Raw genomic sequence first — 14,510 nt, 5'->3', positions numbered from 1 at the left:
CCAAAAAATACAAAAATTGACCAGGCATGGTGGAGTGCACCACGTAGTAGTCGTTGTTGTTGTCGTTGTCCCAGCTACTTAAGAGACTGAGGCAGGAGGATTGCTTGAACCCAGGAGGCGGGCGTTGCAGTGAGCCAATATCATGCCACTGCTCTCCAGCCTGGGCAACAGAGTGAGATGCTATCTCAAAAAAAAAAAAAAAAAAGGAGCCCCGCGCAGTGGCTCACGCCTGTAATCCCAGCACTTTGGGAGGCCAAGGCAGGTGGATCACGAGGTCAGGGGTTTGAGACCATCCTGGCTAACATGGTGAAACCCTGTCTTGAATAAAAATACAAAAAATTAGCCAGGCATGGTGGCAGGCGCCTGCAGTCCCAGCTACTTGGGAGGCTGAGGCAGGAGAATGGCGTGAACTGGGGAGGCGGAGCTTGCAGTGAGCCAAGATAGTGCCACTGCACTCCAGCCTGGGCAACAGAGTGAGACTCCGTCTCGAAAGAAAAAAAAAAAAAAAAAAAAAGAAAAGAAAAGAAACATACTATCACATTGTGGATTAAGAAAAGAAACAAAAAAAATAAGAAACAAGTTAAATCACTAAGCTCAACTATCAAAAATCAGAAATATCTCCAAAAAAATCTTAAAATCTCCATCTACCAATAAAAACTTTTTTAATTATTAAATTTGATATACTTCCAAGAAGGGGGATACTATACTGAATTTTAGGTATAATAGGAAGCCCAGGGTGAATTTCAGGCAGACACAGTCATGTGATCTGATTTACATTGCTCAAGATCCCTATTGTTCTGTGGAAAATAGGCATAACAAACAAAAATGAAAACTGGGAGACCAATTAACAGGTAGCTGAAAAAGTCTAGAATAATGACTTGGACTAGGATAACAGCAATGGAAATGTTAAGAAGTGGTTTGATTCAAACAAGCAAACAAAATGATACATATAGACAGTAAATGAAATAGGAGAAAAAACAGTAATATGAGAGAGAATGATTTAGTTGGGGAGGATACTATTTTTTTTTTTTTTTTTTTGAGATGGAGTCTTGCTTTGTCACCCAGCCTGGAGTGCAGTGGCTCAATCTCGGCTCACTGCAAGCTCCACCTCCCGGGTTCACGCCATTCTCCTGCCTTAGCCTCCTGAGTAGCTGGGACTACAGGCACTGGCCACCACACTTGACTGATTTTTCTGTATTTTTAGTAGAGATGGGGTTTCACCGTGTTAGCCAGGATGGTCTCGATCTCCTGACCTCGTGATCCGCCCGCTTCGGCCTCCCAAAGTGCTGGGATTACAGGCGTGAGAGGCGTGAGCCACCATGCCTGGCAAGGATACTATTTTTAATAGGGTAGTCAGGGAAAAAAAAAAAAATTGGAGCCACAACCTGGACATAAAACAGAGTGAGCCATGGGAAAAGTGAAGAGAAGAGTCTTCCCAAGCTTCATCACACGTTTAAAAATAGGTGAGCCTGGCCAGGCACGGGGCCTCACACCTATAATCCCAACACTTTGGGAGGCTGAGGTGGGAGGATCACAAGGTCAGGAGGCTCACTGCAACCTCTGCCTTCCAGCTCAAGCGATCCTCCTGCCTCAGCCTCCTGAGTAGCTGAGATTATAGGCGAGCACCACCATGCCTGGCTAATTTTTTATTTTTAGTAGAGGTGGGGTTTTACCATGTTGCCCATGCTGGTCTTGAACTTCTGGGCGCAAGAGATCCACCCACCACAGCTTCCCAAAGTGCTGAGACTACAGGCATGAGCCATGGCACCTGGCCCCCACTCCATTCTTAGCCTCCATATTACTCTATTAAAACGATTATCCACTGCACAAGTACTATAAGCACATTAATAAAGGCCTTAATTCTATTTTGACAAAAGGCAATGGTTACACTGTAGCTTAATATCCACTAGTAGTCATTATTCCTGAAGACTAGTAGTCTTCAGCCCTTAGGAGCAACATTCTACACATAAGTGATTCACAACCAGGGAATCCAACTGGGATAATTTTCTATGTCTGCATATGTGTATCACTGTATGTGGGAGGGGGACAAGGAAAGGGGATATAGTCACAGCAAGATCCCTATTGAAAGACATTTTGCTGACCAAGAAGTTTTCAGTCTAACTCAGAACCCCAACAGTAGTTCTGCTTTGTGGAGATATTTACTGAACTTTGATCTACTTCATTGTTCATTCATTTGACATGAATCATTACATAAACTTTGACATCACCCCAATTCCAACATGACAGATAACAGTAAAGCTTCTGTGTTAAATGTTATGGTATACACCTGCACTTAACATGGCTTAAGGTAGAAAAAAGATAAAACTGAGTTGCAACTGAGAAACCCTCAATAGTGAATAATAAAAAATAACGAAAAACTGACATGAATACTTCTGGAATTTTCCCCCAAACTCCATCAATTTCTATGACTAAAAAAGTCTTACTTTCACATGACATCAACATGTGGATTAAATTCGTAGTTTTATATAACAGTGATAGCAGGAGAAAGAACCATGTAGCAGCAAGCAAATATCAGACTTACCCCTTATAAACTGTGTGATTTTTTTTTTTTGAGATGGAGTCTTGCTCTGTCTCCCAGGCTGGAGTACAGTGGCACGATCTCCGCTCATTGCAACCTCCACCTCCCAGGTTCAAGCCGATTCTCCTGCCTCAGCCTCCCAAGTAGCCAGGATTACAGATGCCTGCCACCACACCCGGCTGATTTTTGTATTTTTAGTAGAGACAGGGTTTCACCATGTTGGCCAGGCTGGTCTTGAACTCCTGACCTCAGGTGATCCACCCACCTCAGCCTCCCAAAGTGCTGGGATTACAGGCATGAGCCACACTGCCTGGCCAACTTTGTCATTTTTAAAGCAAGTTACTTGATCTCCCTTTGTCTTTAGTTTCTCGTCTGTAAAACACAGCTAATATAGTGTTTTCAGAGTTAAATAAAATTATATAATAAAATGCTTAGCATATAATAGGGATTTTAAAATGTTTCCATCCAATTATTTTTCCTTTTAAAAAATGTTAACATCACCCTGCCTTGACCATTGTTGAAACAAGCATCAATACGTTGCTACCATTAACTGTGCACAGTGGCATGCACCTGTACTCCCACCTACTCTGGAGGCTGAGGCAGAAGGATCCTCTGAGCCTATCAGGTCAAGGCTATACTGCACTACGATTGTCTCTGCAAATAGCCATTGTATCCCAGCTTGGACAACACAGCAAGACCTCATTTAAAAAAAAAAAAAAAAAAAAAAAAAAAAAGCCACCTTAGGCCAGGTGCAGTGGCTTACATCTATAATCCCAGCACTTTGGGAGGCCCAGGTGGGTGGATCACTTGAGGTCAGCAATTCGAGACCAGCCTGGCCAACATGGTGAAACACTGTCTCTACCAAAAATACAAAAATTAGCCCCACGCGCTGGCAGGCGCCTGTAATCCCAGCTACTTGGGAGGATGAGACAGGAGAATCACTTGAACCTGGGAGGCAGAGGTTGCAATGAGCCGAGATCATGCCATTGCACACCAGTCTGGGTAACAGAGTGAGACACCGTCTCAAAAAAAAAAAAAAAAAAAAGCCAACTTATTATTAATAAGCACATGAAAAGATACTCAATATCACTAGTCAACCTACTAGAATGGCTACAACTGGAAAAAAGAAAAAAAGGAAAACAATAAGTGGTGGCAAGGATGTAGAAAAAGTGGAACCCTGATACTTTGCTGCTAAGGGAATGTAAAATGGTACAGCCACTTTGGAAAACACTTTAGTGTTTCTTCAAAAAATTAAATATGGAATTACAACAACCCAGCAATTCCACTCCTACATATACACCCAAAAGAACTGAAAATAGGAGTACACTAATACTCATAGCAGCATTGTTTATAATAGCCAAAAGGTGAAAACAAATGCAGTACCCATCAATGAATATACAAAATGTGGTACATTAAATATGATTCAGTCATAAAAATGATACATTCCACAACATGTATGAACCTTGAAAACATTACGCTAAGTGAAATAAGTCAGACACAAAAGGCTAAATATTACACGATTCCAATTACATGAAAGACCTAGAATAAGTAAATTCACAGAGACGAAAAGTAGAGACTGGGGCACAGGGGCTCACGCCTGTAATCCCAACATTTTGGGAGGCCAAGGCGGGTGGATCGAGACCATCCTGGCCAACATGGTGAAACCCTGTCTCTATTAAAAATACAAAAATTAGCTGGGCATGGTGGCACATGCCTGTAGTCCCAGCTACTCGGGAGGCTGAGGCAGAATTGCTTGAACCCGGGAGGCAGAGGTTGCAGTGAGCTGAGATCGTGCCACTACATTCCAGCCTCCATCTCAAAAAAAAAAAAAAAAAGTAGATTAGTGGTTACCAGGGCTGGGTCGAGAAGAGAATGAATAGTGACTGCTTAACAGCTACAGAGTTTGTTTGGGATGGCAAAAAATACAAAAAATACAAAAATACAAAAATTAGCTAGGCATAGTGGTGCGTGCTTGTAATCCCAGCTACTTAGGAGGATGAGGCACGAGAATCGCTTGAACCCAGGAGGAGGAAGTTGCAGTGAGCTGAGATCGCGCCACTGCACTCCAGCCTGGGCGACAGAGTGAGACTGCATTTCAAAAAAAAAAAAAAAAAAGGCATTAGAAAGTCATCGTCTTAATCGAAATCTTCACATTGTTTCCCATTTTCAACAAACTTAATTCTAGAACTTTGCAGGTTTGACAATTAGCAAAAATTAGTAGTTTACATAAATTTAAACATAGGGGAAACTAGGTGCAGGGTTTAAGGGATTTGTCTGTACTACAATTACAAATTTTCTGTAAATTGGTAACTTCATGATTTTTCTATAAACTTTCTAAAAAAGTTTATTAATAAAAAAGAGACATGTTATTGAATCTCAAAAGTGTTATGCTAAATGAAAGAAGCCAGTCTCAAAAGGCTATATACACTGTGTGATGCCAATTTATATGGCATTTTGGGAAAGGCCAAACTACAGGGATAAAAAACAATTGATCTGTTGCCAGGGAGTGAGGGGTGGGCAGAAGGGGTTTACTTCAAAAGGGCATAATTATGGAAATTTTTGGAGTGATGGAAATATTCTATAACTTGTATCTTAACTGTGGTGGTGGCAGTTACACAACTGTCACTGTTTTTTGTAATTCATCTGTTTTAGCAGAACTATACAGAACTTTACACCTAAAACAGATGAATTTTACTAAGTGTAAATTATACCTTAATAAGTATGACTTTTCAAAAAGAATCCTTAACAATTGTAGTATCATGTCATACATTTCAATACACACAGAATTCTAGCCTGATAAATGTCATTATGAGATTTAGTCAGATGAAACTAGGCTATTCAAGACAGGCACGGTGGCTCATGCCTGTAATCCCAGCACTTCAGGAGGCCAAAGCGGGCAGATCATGAGGTCAAGAGATTGAAACCATCCTGGCCAACATGGTGAAACCCCATCTCTACTAAAAATACAAAAATTAGCTGGGCGTGGTGACGTGTGCCTGTAATCCCAGGTACTTGGGAAGCTGAGGCAGGAGAATCACTTGAGCCTGGGAGGCAGAGGTTGCAGTGAGCCAAGATCGCGCCACTGCACTCCAGCCTGGTGACAGAACGTGACTCTGTCTCAAGAAAAAAAAAAAGAAAAGAAAAAAAAAAAGAAAACCCTTCCCTAAACCTACGTTTTATGTTCCCTTAGCTAAGTTTTCCCTTAAGTTGTTCTCTGTGCATTGAAATAACACTATCCTTAACACCTCATCATCTTCTTCTTCCTATAGTAAGCATTTACAAGCTAAACTCTTTACTCAAAAATCTTGTCTAATTAACTCTTATCTATTTTCCATTTGACTATATTATTCCTTACATCTTTTCTTTCCCATAACAATTTTTTTTAAATAACTGAAGTACTTTTTGCTACATGGATTGTAGTTAGTTGGTCTCTCCTAGTTGGAATATAAACTTCCCAAAGGTAGGAAGTAACTATTTCTTTACTACACACTCCAAAAATCTGGTTTGTACTATGTGTCTAAATACTCAAATGCCATATGAAGAAATGCAATGAAAAGAATACTGGGGCCGGGGGCGGTGGCCCACACCTGTAATCCCAGCACTTTGGGAGGCAGAGACGGGCAGATCGCCTGAGGTCAGGAGTTCAAGACCAGCCTGGCCAACATGGTGAAACCCCATCTCTACTAAAAATACAAAAATTATCTGGGCATGGTGGCATGCACCTGTAATCCCAGCTACTCGGGAGGCTGAGGCAAGAGAATCACTTGAATCCAGGAGGCGGAGGTTGCAGTGAGCTGAGATTGCGCCACTGTACTCTAGCCTGGGCGACGAGAGTGAGACTTCATCTCCAGAAAAAAAAAAAGAAAGAAAGAAAAGAAAAGAATACTAGGGTGGACGTGGTGGCTTATGCCTGTAATCTCAGCACTTTAGGAGGCCAAGGTGGGCCCAGGGGTTCAAGACCAGCCTGGACAATGTGGCAAAACCCCTTCTCTACCAAAAACACAAAAATTAGCCAGGCGTGGTGGCACGTGCTTGTAGTCCCAGCCACTTGGGTGGCTAAGGTGGGAGAATCACCCAAGTGTGGGAGGCGGAGGTTGCAGTGAGCTGAGATGGAGCCACTGCTATCCATCCTGAGCGACACAGAGAGACCCTCCCTCAAAAAAAAAAAAAAAAAAAAAAGAACAGAACACTGGGCCTAGCATTGTAAGACCTGAATTCAGGCAATGCTTCTAATTTATTATGCTAAGTAAGTCACAATATCTTTGGGCGTCAGCAAAATGAGAATACTTGCTGTATTTACCTCACAGGTAATAAGATCTTGGAGGGAAAACAGTGTTAGCTAAGCTGTAACCATCAGTCAATACAAGTGTAAAGATGTATTATTGTCATAGTTATCTTGTCTAAAATTAGCCACTGGTGTTTTTTAACCAAACTCAATGCACAGCAAATTAAGTGCACCAACATTGCACATCAGTCATATCAATAATGTAACTGTTATACTGTAATACTAACAGAAAGCCTTATGTTTAACAGTAAGCATGTTAATTATACACTATCTTAATGCAGTCTCAAGGTTAAAAGATAAATACTTGCTGCTAAGCCAACAATAACTGCCTTCAAATCTATTAAAAAAGGATTTATAAATCTCATTTGTTTTTGTACCCAAATAGCTAAGTTTAAAATTTTAAGAAATCCAAGAAATAGTTAAAAATTGTATAAATCTCCTTTTAACTTTCTAAAATGTCCATATGCACTCTCTCATTGTGTTTTAAATCCATTACGTTAGAAAAACAGACTGCAGGTCGAGTGCAGTGGCTCATGCCTGTAATCCCAGCACTTTGGGAGGCCAAGATGGGAGGATCGCTTGAGGCCAGGAGTTCAAGACCAGCCTGGTCAACATAGTGAGACACCATCTCTATTAAAAAAAAAAAAAAAAAAGAAGAAGAAAGAAAGAAATAACATACTGTAGGAAAAAAAGGATACAAAATATACATAAATGAACAAAATAAAGATAACAAAAATATGACTCCACTACAGAGGCAGAGAAAACAAAGACATTTCTTCTCATCCCAACCATAATCCTATGAACAACCTGAAAGATACTTACAGCAATATTTGCAAGTATGACCATAATTCTCATCAAAAGAACATCATATATGAGTACCATCAAAATGATTACAAATTATAAATTACCAGTGATAGTTTTCTCATTGGAGTCCCTTTTCCTTTTTCAAGCAGGGAACCAAGACAGAATAGCCTCTAGATCTTTTTTGTGGTTGTTGTTGTTTTTTGAGACAGTGTCTCACTCTGTCACCCAGGCTGGAGTGCAGTGGTGATCACAGCTCACTGCAGCCTCAAACTCCTAGGCTCAAGAGATCCTCCTGCTGGCCGGGCACGGTGGCTCACGCCTGTAATCCCAGCACTTTGGGAGGCCGAGGCGGGCAGATCACAAGGTCAGGAGATTGAGACCATCCTGGCTAGCACCGTGAAACCCCGTCTCTACTAAAATAATACAAAAAACTAGCTGGGCGTGGTGGCGGGCGCCTATAGTCCCAGCTACTCGGGAGGCTAAGGCAGGAGACTGGCGTGAACCTGGGAGGCGGAGCTTGCAGTGAGCGGAGATCACGCCACCGCACTCCAGCCTTGGTGACAGAGCGAGACTCTGTCTCAAAGAAAAAAAAAAAGAGAACCTCCTGCCTCAATCCTCCAAAGCACTGGACTATGGGCATGCACTAACGCACCCAGCCTCTAGAGCTATACTGTCCAATATGGTAGTTACTAGTTACATGGAGCTATTAAGTGCCTGAAATGTGGCTGTTTCAAATTGAGATGTACCAAGTGTAAAACATATACCAGATTTAAAAGATTCAGGGGAAAAAAATAATGTAAAATCTCCTACCTATGTGACTCCCATTTTTGGCTCACATATTTCTAATGTACAGCACTGCTTTATATATGTAGTCGAATCCTGAATAAGGAAAATGGATACCAGAAGTATTAAGCAGTTTGCTCAATATCTCACTGCTTGATAGAAGCAGAGCAGGGCCTAGAACCTGATCACGTTTATCCATCCTGCCCTTATGAATAGTAGGAATTAATCATTTAAGACTCAACTTGAGCAGCCTCTTCCTCCTCAAACCCACTCGTTCCTTTTCCATCTCCCAGCCCAGGTGACCAAATCCTATTTAGCCTGCCCTTATAATTATACTGTTACAACATGTATGTTGTCTTCCAAATGGATGAGAACTTCTTGACAGCAAGCACTGTGTCATTCATTTTTCTTATCCCTGGGAACCTTTCAAATACCAGTCACTCTTTCAGGCCCTCCGGCACTCTCAGAGCTTTGAGAGGGTTAATTTTTAGCCCTATGCAGGTACAACTACTAAAATGAAATCACCTACAATGTGATGCACCACCAAAAACATCCACCTTTATCATTTGCCTGTCTTAAATTATTTTTGGAATATGCTAAATTAATACAATGCATAGGCCAGGCGCAGTGGCTCACACCTGTAATCCCAGTACTTTCAGAGGGCGAGGCAGGCGGATCACTTGAGGTCAGGAGTTCAAGACCAGCTTGGCCAACATGGTGAAACCCTGTCTCTACCAAAATACAAAACTTAGGTGGGCGTAGTGGTGTGCACCTGTAATCCCAGCTACTTGGGAGGCTGAGGCAGGAGGATTGCTTGAATCTAGAAGGCAGAAGTTTCAGTGAGCTGAGATCACGCCACTACACTCCAGCCTGGGTGACGGAGTGAGACTGTCTCAAAAAAGAAAAAAAGGGCCGGGCAGGGTGGCTCAAGTTTGTAATCCCAGCACTTTGGGAGGCCAAGGTGGGCAGATCACAAGGTCAAGAGCTCAAGACCATCCTGGCCAACCAACACAGTGAAACCCCATCTCTACTAAAAATACAAAAATTAGCTGGGCATAGTGGCACACGCTTGTAGTCCCAGCTCCTCGGGAGGCTGAGGCAGGAGAGTCACTTGAACCCAGCAGGTGGAGGTTGCAATGAGCCAAGATCGCGCCACTGCACTCCAGCCTGGTCAACAGAGCGAGACTCCATCTCAAAAAAAAAAAAAAGAAAAGAAAAGGAATAATTCATATTATCAAAGAAAGACAAGTTACAACAAATGCTTTGCACTACTGCTGCTCTGATGCTCTATAAGAACTCTGAGTTCTTAGGAAATTCAACACTCTTTAGGTATAAGTTCACTTATTGAATGTGCTTAAATGCAAAACTTTGTGCTAAAGAAAGAGTCCTGGACATGGGAATTAATACAAGCAATCTTCAATTAATTGAAAATTTTAGAACTATTAATTGCAGAAGAAACAAACTTAGTATACAGCTACTCATTACAAAAAGTTAGTTTCTAAAATTCCTCAATGCAAACATGCCAGCTTTTGTATTCTATAAAACAGAAAAACTGCCAGGTGCAGTGGCTCAAGTCTTTAATCCCAGCACTTTGGGAGGCCAAAACGGGCAGATCACTTGAGGTCAGGAGTTTGAGACCAGCCTGGTCAACATAGTGTAAACCAGTCTCTATTGAAAAAAACACAAAAATGAGCCATGTGTGGTGGCACGTGCCTGTAATTCCATCTTCTCAGGAGGCTGAGGCAGGAGAATCGCTTGAACCCTGGAGGTGGAGGTTGCAGTGAGTTCTCGTGCCACTGCACTCCAGCCTAGGCGACAGAACGAGACTCCATCTCGAAAAACAAAACAAACCAAAACAGAAAAAATTGTAAAACCTGTGATGAAAACATTAAAACATGTTATTTGCAAAGAAAACTGCGAGAAACACGCATATAAGACACAAATAGCAAGACACTTTGATAAGAAAAAACCTGCTTTAGAATGTATTAATTTAGCCAAAATGTACAGAATTTATGGAAGAAACTCCATATGTGCTTTGTACCTACATAAAATCACTTTTGAACTAAATTTGAGTTAACAAATAAAATCTCTCTATTCTCAGTTACATTGTTTTTCAGTATGTAACCACTGTCTTGATACTAAACAAATATCTTATATAAAACTAAAATTTGTATACCTCAACTAGGGTCCTTTCGTCTAATTTGCTGCTGTGAATAAGAGCACCATCCTGTCCAGATAAGGTTAGATCAAATTTAAAAAAAAAACAAAAAACAACAAAAAAACACCATTCTGCTGGGCATGGTAGACTAGCCTGGGCAACACAGTGAGACCCCGTGTCAATTTAAAAAAAAAAAAAGAGCACCAACCCCAACTATGGCAGAGCTGCTAAAGGAGTCTCTTGTGGAGAGTTGAACCACAAGCCAAGGAGGCAAAGGTACAAAGTCTCTCCTGGAATTAGTTCCTCGACTTCTGTGCAGCCTTCCCTCTTTCTACTATGTCTTCACCATTCCCCTACAAACAGCTTTCTTCTTCTTGCATCTCTTATATGCTGTGGCCTTTGATGCTACAATATATTTAAAAATTTTCCCAACAGAGCTTTTCTGCCTGAAACCCACCAGGAAAGATTTCAGGACATTTCTTTAATAACTAATCTTGTTCAAAGAGGCAGGCCTCCTTCGTTTCACTTAATTCAAACCCCCACTGTTCAAAATAAGAATATAATTATAACCTCAATTTCTATCAGGCCAGTATAGGAAAAGAACTACAACAGGCTCTCTCTTCCACGTTATCTCCAGACTTTTTTCCTTAGTTTCTCCTTCCTCATTTCCCTCCTCAATCCCTCCTCCCCCAAAAAATAATTCCACAGCTAGAGAATCTCGTTTTTAAAACCAAAAATTCAGGGAGGAAAATAAGTATGTGCCTTTTTCTTCAGTTATTTATTATTCCTCCGTCACTCAGGAAGAGTTAAGCTAGTATTTTTTAATCTGACCTCTCTCTCAGAAGGATGATGCGCTAAATACACATGAAAGAATAGTCTTCCCAAAGCAAGTGGACTCGCGGCTAAAGGCAACGCGGTGGGAGTGGGGGGTCCGGGGAGAAGAAAAAGTATCCTTGGCCCCCAGAGCCAGAGATGGGACAGGAGGTGAAAGAAGGGGCCGTCACTGAGAAGTGCAACACACACACTCGCCAGAACTAGCAATCTGCCAAGAGAATAGGACCGGCCACTGCGGCTCCAGCCCGGTCCCGCGGGACAAGGCCGGGGAGGGGGGCCGGCGGGCCGGGGGGCCTGCCCTCCTTCTGTGGGACAAAACTAACTCCCTGGCGCACCTCCGCTCCCGAGAAGAGGGGCCTGGTGGGGACGCGGGCTCCTTGCACCTCCAGCGCAGCACTTGCTCACGGCCTGGGTGGAAGCAAGGCCCGGAGGGAGGGGAGTCGGGCTGGGCAGCGCCAAGAGCACGGGATGGAGGGTCAGACGCGGGCACCCAACGCACTGGGGGCCGCGACGAGACCCTTCCAGCCAGGGAACCGCGGGGCCCCTCTCCACCCTCGCAGAGCAGGATCCCGAATATCGTCCCCAGCCGCACCGACCGCTCCTCACCTCAAGCTGCCTGAGCCTCCGCCTCTACCACAACCTGAGCCGCCGAAGCCGCCACAGTCCGAGCCATTTTTCCCCTCAGCTGGCTCAGCCGCCGCCGAAAGCTTCGGCCGACTCCGCAGCCAGCCAAGCTCAGCACGTCACTTCCGGACAGGGAAGCACCGCCTTCCCCGCCCGGGCTTGTTGCGAATTGGCTGGCGCGGACAGCCTACCTGAGCTGGCGGGCGGGGCCTGGACGCTCCCCGGGTGGCGTGAGCAAGGGAGCTGGGGTGCTGGGGCGCACGGGCCCAGGAGACCAGGGTCTGGCTCTCTCCCGAGGAATGCTGAGCAGGCTCTGGACGCCTCTCCGTGCACACCCCAGACCTGGGGAGGGGAGCTCTCCGGACACCCCAGCTGGCCGCCCCTCGGCCCTGCGTCCGAAGCCCCGCTAAACCGGGCCCGGGCATTGAAGTACCCTATTGTTCTCATCCCCTCTCCCGGGACTCCGCACCCTCCTCCATCTAGGCTGAGGTTCCCAGATTTTTGTCTTGGCCCCTGGCAGCGCCGAGATTACTTTGTGATTGGAAGACTGAAAGGAACAGGCAAGACTTAAACTCGTCCACTCCAACCAGCATTTACCGAGGCCTCACGGTGGGTCAGGTGGTATACTCTGGGTAATTAGAAGCCTATCACGTGGTTTCTGTAAAATGCTTGATAGCATGTAAAACGCTTTCAGGTCGGCGTCTCGTTTCATCCTCACAGCAGCCAGGTAAGGAAGATATCCCCATGATAATAACTCACAGCCAGACGGCTCTTTCTACATTACAAAGTATTTTCACATGCAACCTCCATAATAGTACATTCTTATTGAGAATTTAATGAGATTATGCTTGTAAAGCGTTTGGTCCTCACGTGTTAGATTTAAAAATTACCTCACCATGGGAAGAGATAGGAAAATTATCCCCATTTACAGATGGGGCTTCTGGGGCACAAAGATGTTAAGGGGAGAGGAACGATTCCATAGAGTTTTACAACAGATTGTCCTTTAAGCAGTAGGAGAAGGGGGTCCATATCATCCAGACGTTCACAATCTGATGTGGCAGACTGACTTAGGCTGCATTTCTCAGCCTAAACTAAAAATTATCAGCTATATGTATATACGCATAATTAGAAGGCTCTAAGAGAAGTTGAACCTTCAGCAAATAACGGGAAAGAAAGAAATTGGCCTAATTTGGCAGGGACGGGGGTTGGCGAAAGGGGGCTAGGGCAATGGGGAATGTGGAGTGGATGAATCCCTCATAGCGCTGTAATAAACATGCCTGCACCTCCCCAGGGATGGTAAAATTGGATGGAGTTTCTATTCTGTGGGGAGTTCTAGAAGCAAATGTGTGATTATTTCTTATGGCTGTAGCTAGCGGCTCTTGTACACCCCCCCTTCCAACTCCTATCTTTCCCCCAACCCCGCACCTCCTCTATGCACACACACTTCCAGGCAGGCTACACACTCTAGAAGAATGTCCCTTAGAAATCAACTTAGTTCCGCAGCATTGTTCTGCTTTATCTTCTGATCAAAGGAGGAATTTCTAAAATTGGCAGCAGCTCTTTCACAAGATTAAAAAGGGTGGGGAAAGTGATTTATCGCAGGGTAGCTTCCTAGCTTCTGCTCCAGATCTGAGTGTGCCTTCAGGAAAGAAGGAAGAGGCCTTGGGAGAACACTGAGTCTTCAGGAAAGAGTAACTATTTGTCTGTCTTTTTTTTTCTTTTGTTTTCTTTTCTTCTTTCTTTCTTTCTTTCTCTATTCCTCTCTCCCTCTCTCTGTCTTTCTTCATTTCTTTTTTTTTTGATCCAGCGAGACAGACTGGATTTTTTTTTCTAATTTTTTTTTTTTAATGAAAAGTATTTCCCCTGAGTCCCAGCAGCAGAGGGCCCTGGTCCTTGAGTCACTTCCTTGTTGCAGTTCTGAATTCATTATTTTATTATAGCTTTTGAATGACTGATACATGGTAGGCTCTGATCAACCAAAAGGTTCCCAATAAGGTGAAGAGAAAGAAAAAGAGTTTGATAGTTTTCCAGATTCCAAAAAAATTAGCTTTCACAAGTTGCCAGGTGTCAAGAACCTGAACAGGTAGCCCTCTCTCAGCATATCTCATCTGTCAGCAATGGCTTATGAAGATGCATGTGTAAACAGTAGGAACACAGACTTCTGGGAGACAGTACAAACTGGTGTTGCTGTCATTTGGAACCAACTAGAACATAGCTGGCAACCATTTCTCCTGTTTCCTTTCTTCCACTGGCTTCACTTTTTTTTTTTTTTTTTTTTAAGACGGAGTCTAACACTTGTTGCCCAGGCTGGAGTGCAATGGTGTGCTCTCGGCTCACCACAACCTCCGCCTCCCTTGGTTCAAGGGATTCTTCTGTCTCAGCCTCCTGAGTAGCTGGGATTACAGGCATGTGCCACCACACCCAGCTAATTTTTGTATTTTTAGTAGAGACAGAGTTTCTCCGTGTTGGTCAGGCTGGTCTCA

At 43.5% G+C, this 14,510-nt stretch overlaps 1 protein-coding gene across 2 annotated transcripts in view; it reads right to left on the bottom strand.

Moving 5' to 3' along the window:
- PIK3C2A (phosphatidylinositol-4-phosphate 3-kinase catalytic subunit type 2 alpha) overlaps positions 1–12,163 on the bottom strand; it is a 122,971-nt gene extending 110,808 nt beyond the window's left edge. Inside the window, exon 1 of one of the 2 annotated variants that reach the window (XM_054438784.2) lies at positions 12,010–12,163. The gene's annotated coding sequence lies outside the window, so the exon portion shown is untranslated. The remainder of the gene's footprint in view (positions 1–12,009) is intronic. The other variant, XM_063671117.1, reaches the window with a different exon arrangement.
- Between the last annotated feature and the right edge of the window lie 2,347 nt (positions 12,164–14,510).

This window comes from Pongo pygmaeus, chromosome 9 (assembly GCF_028885625.2).
Source record: "Pongo pygmaeus isolate AG05252 chromosome 9, NHGRI_mPonPyg2-v2.0_pri, whole genome shotgun sequence".
NCBI classification, from domain to species: Eukaryota; Metazoa; Chordata; class Mammalia; order Primates; family Hominidae; genus Pongo; species Pongo pygmaeus.
This window is presented reverse-complemented; position numbering and strand designations above follow the sequence as displayed.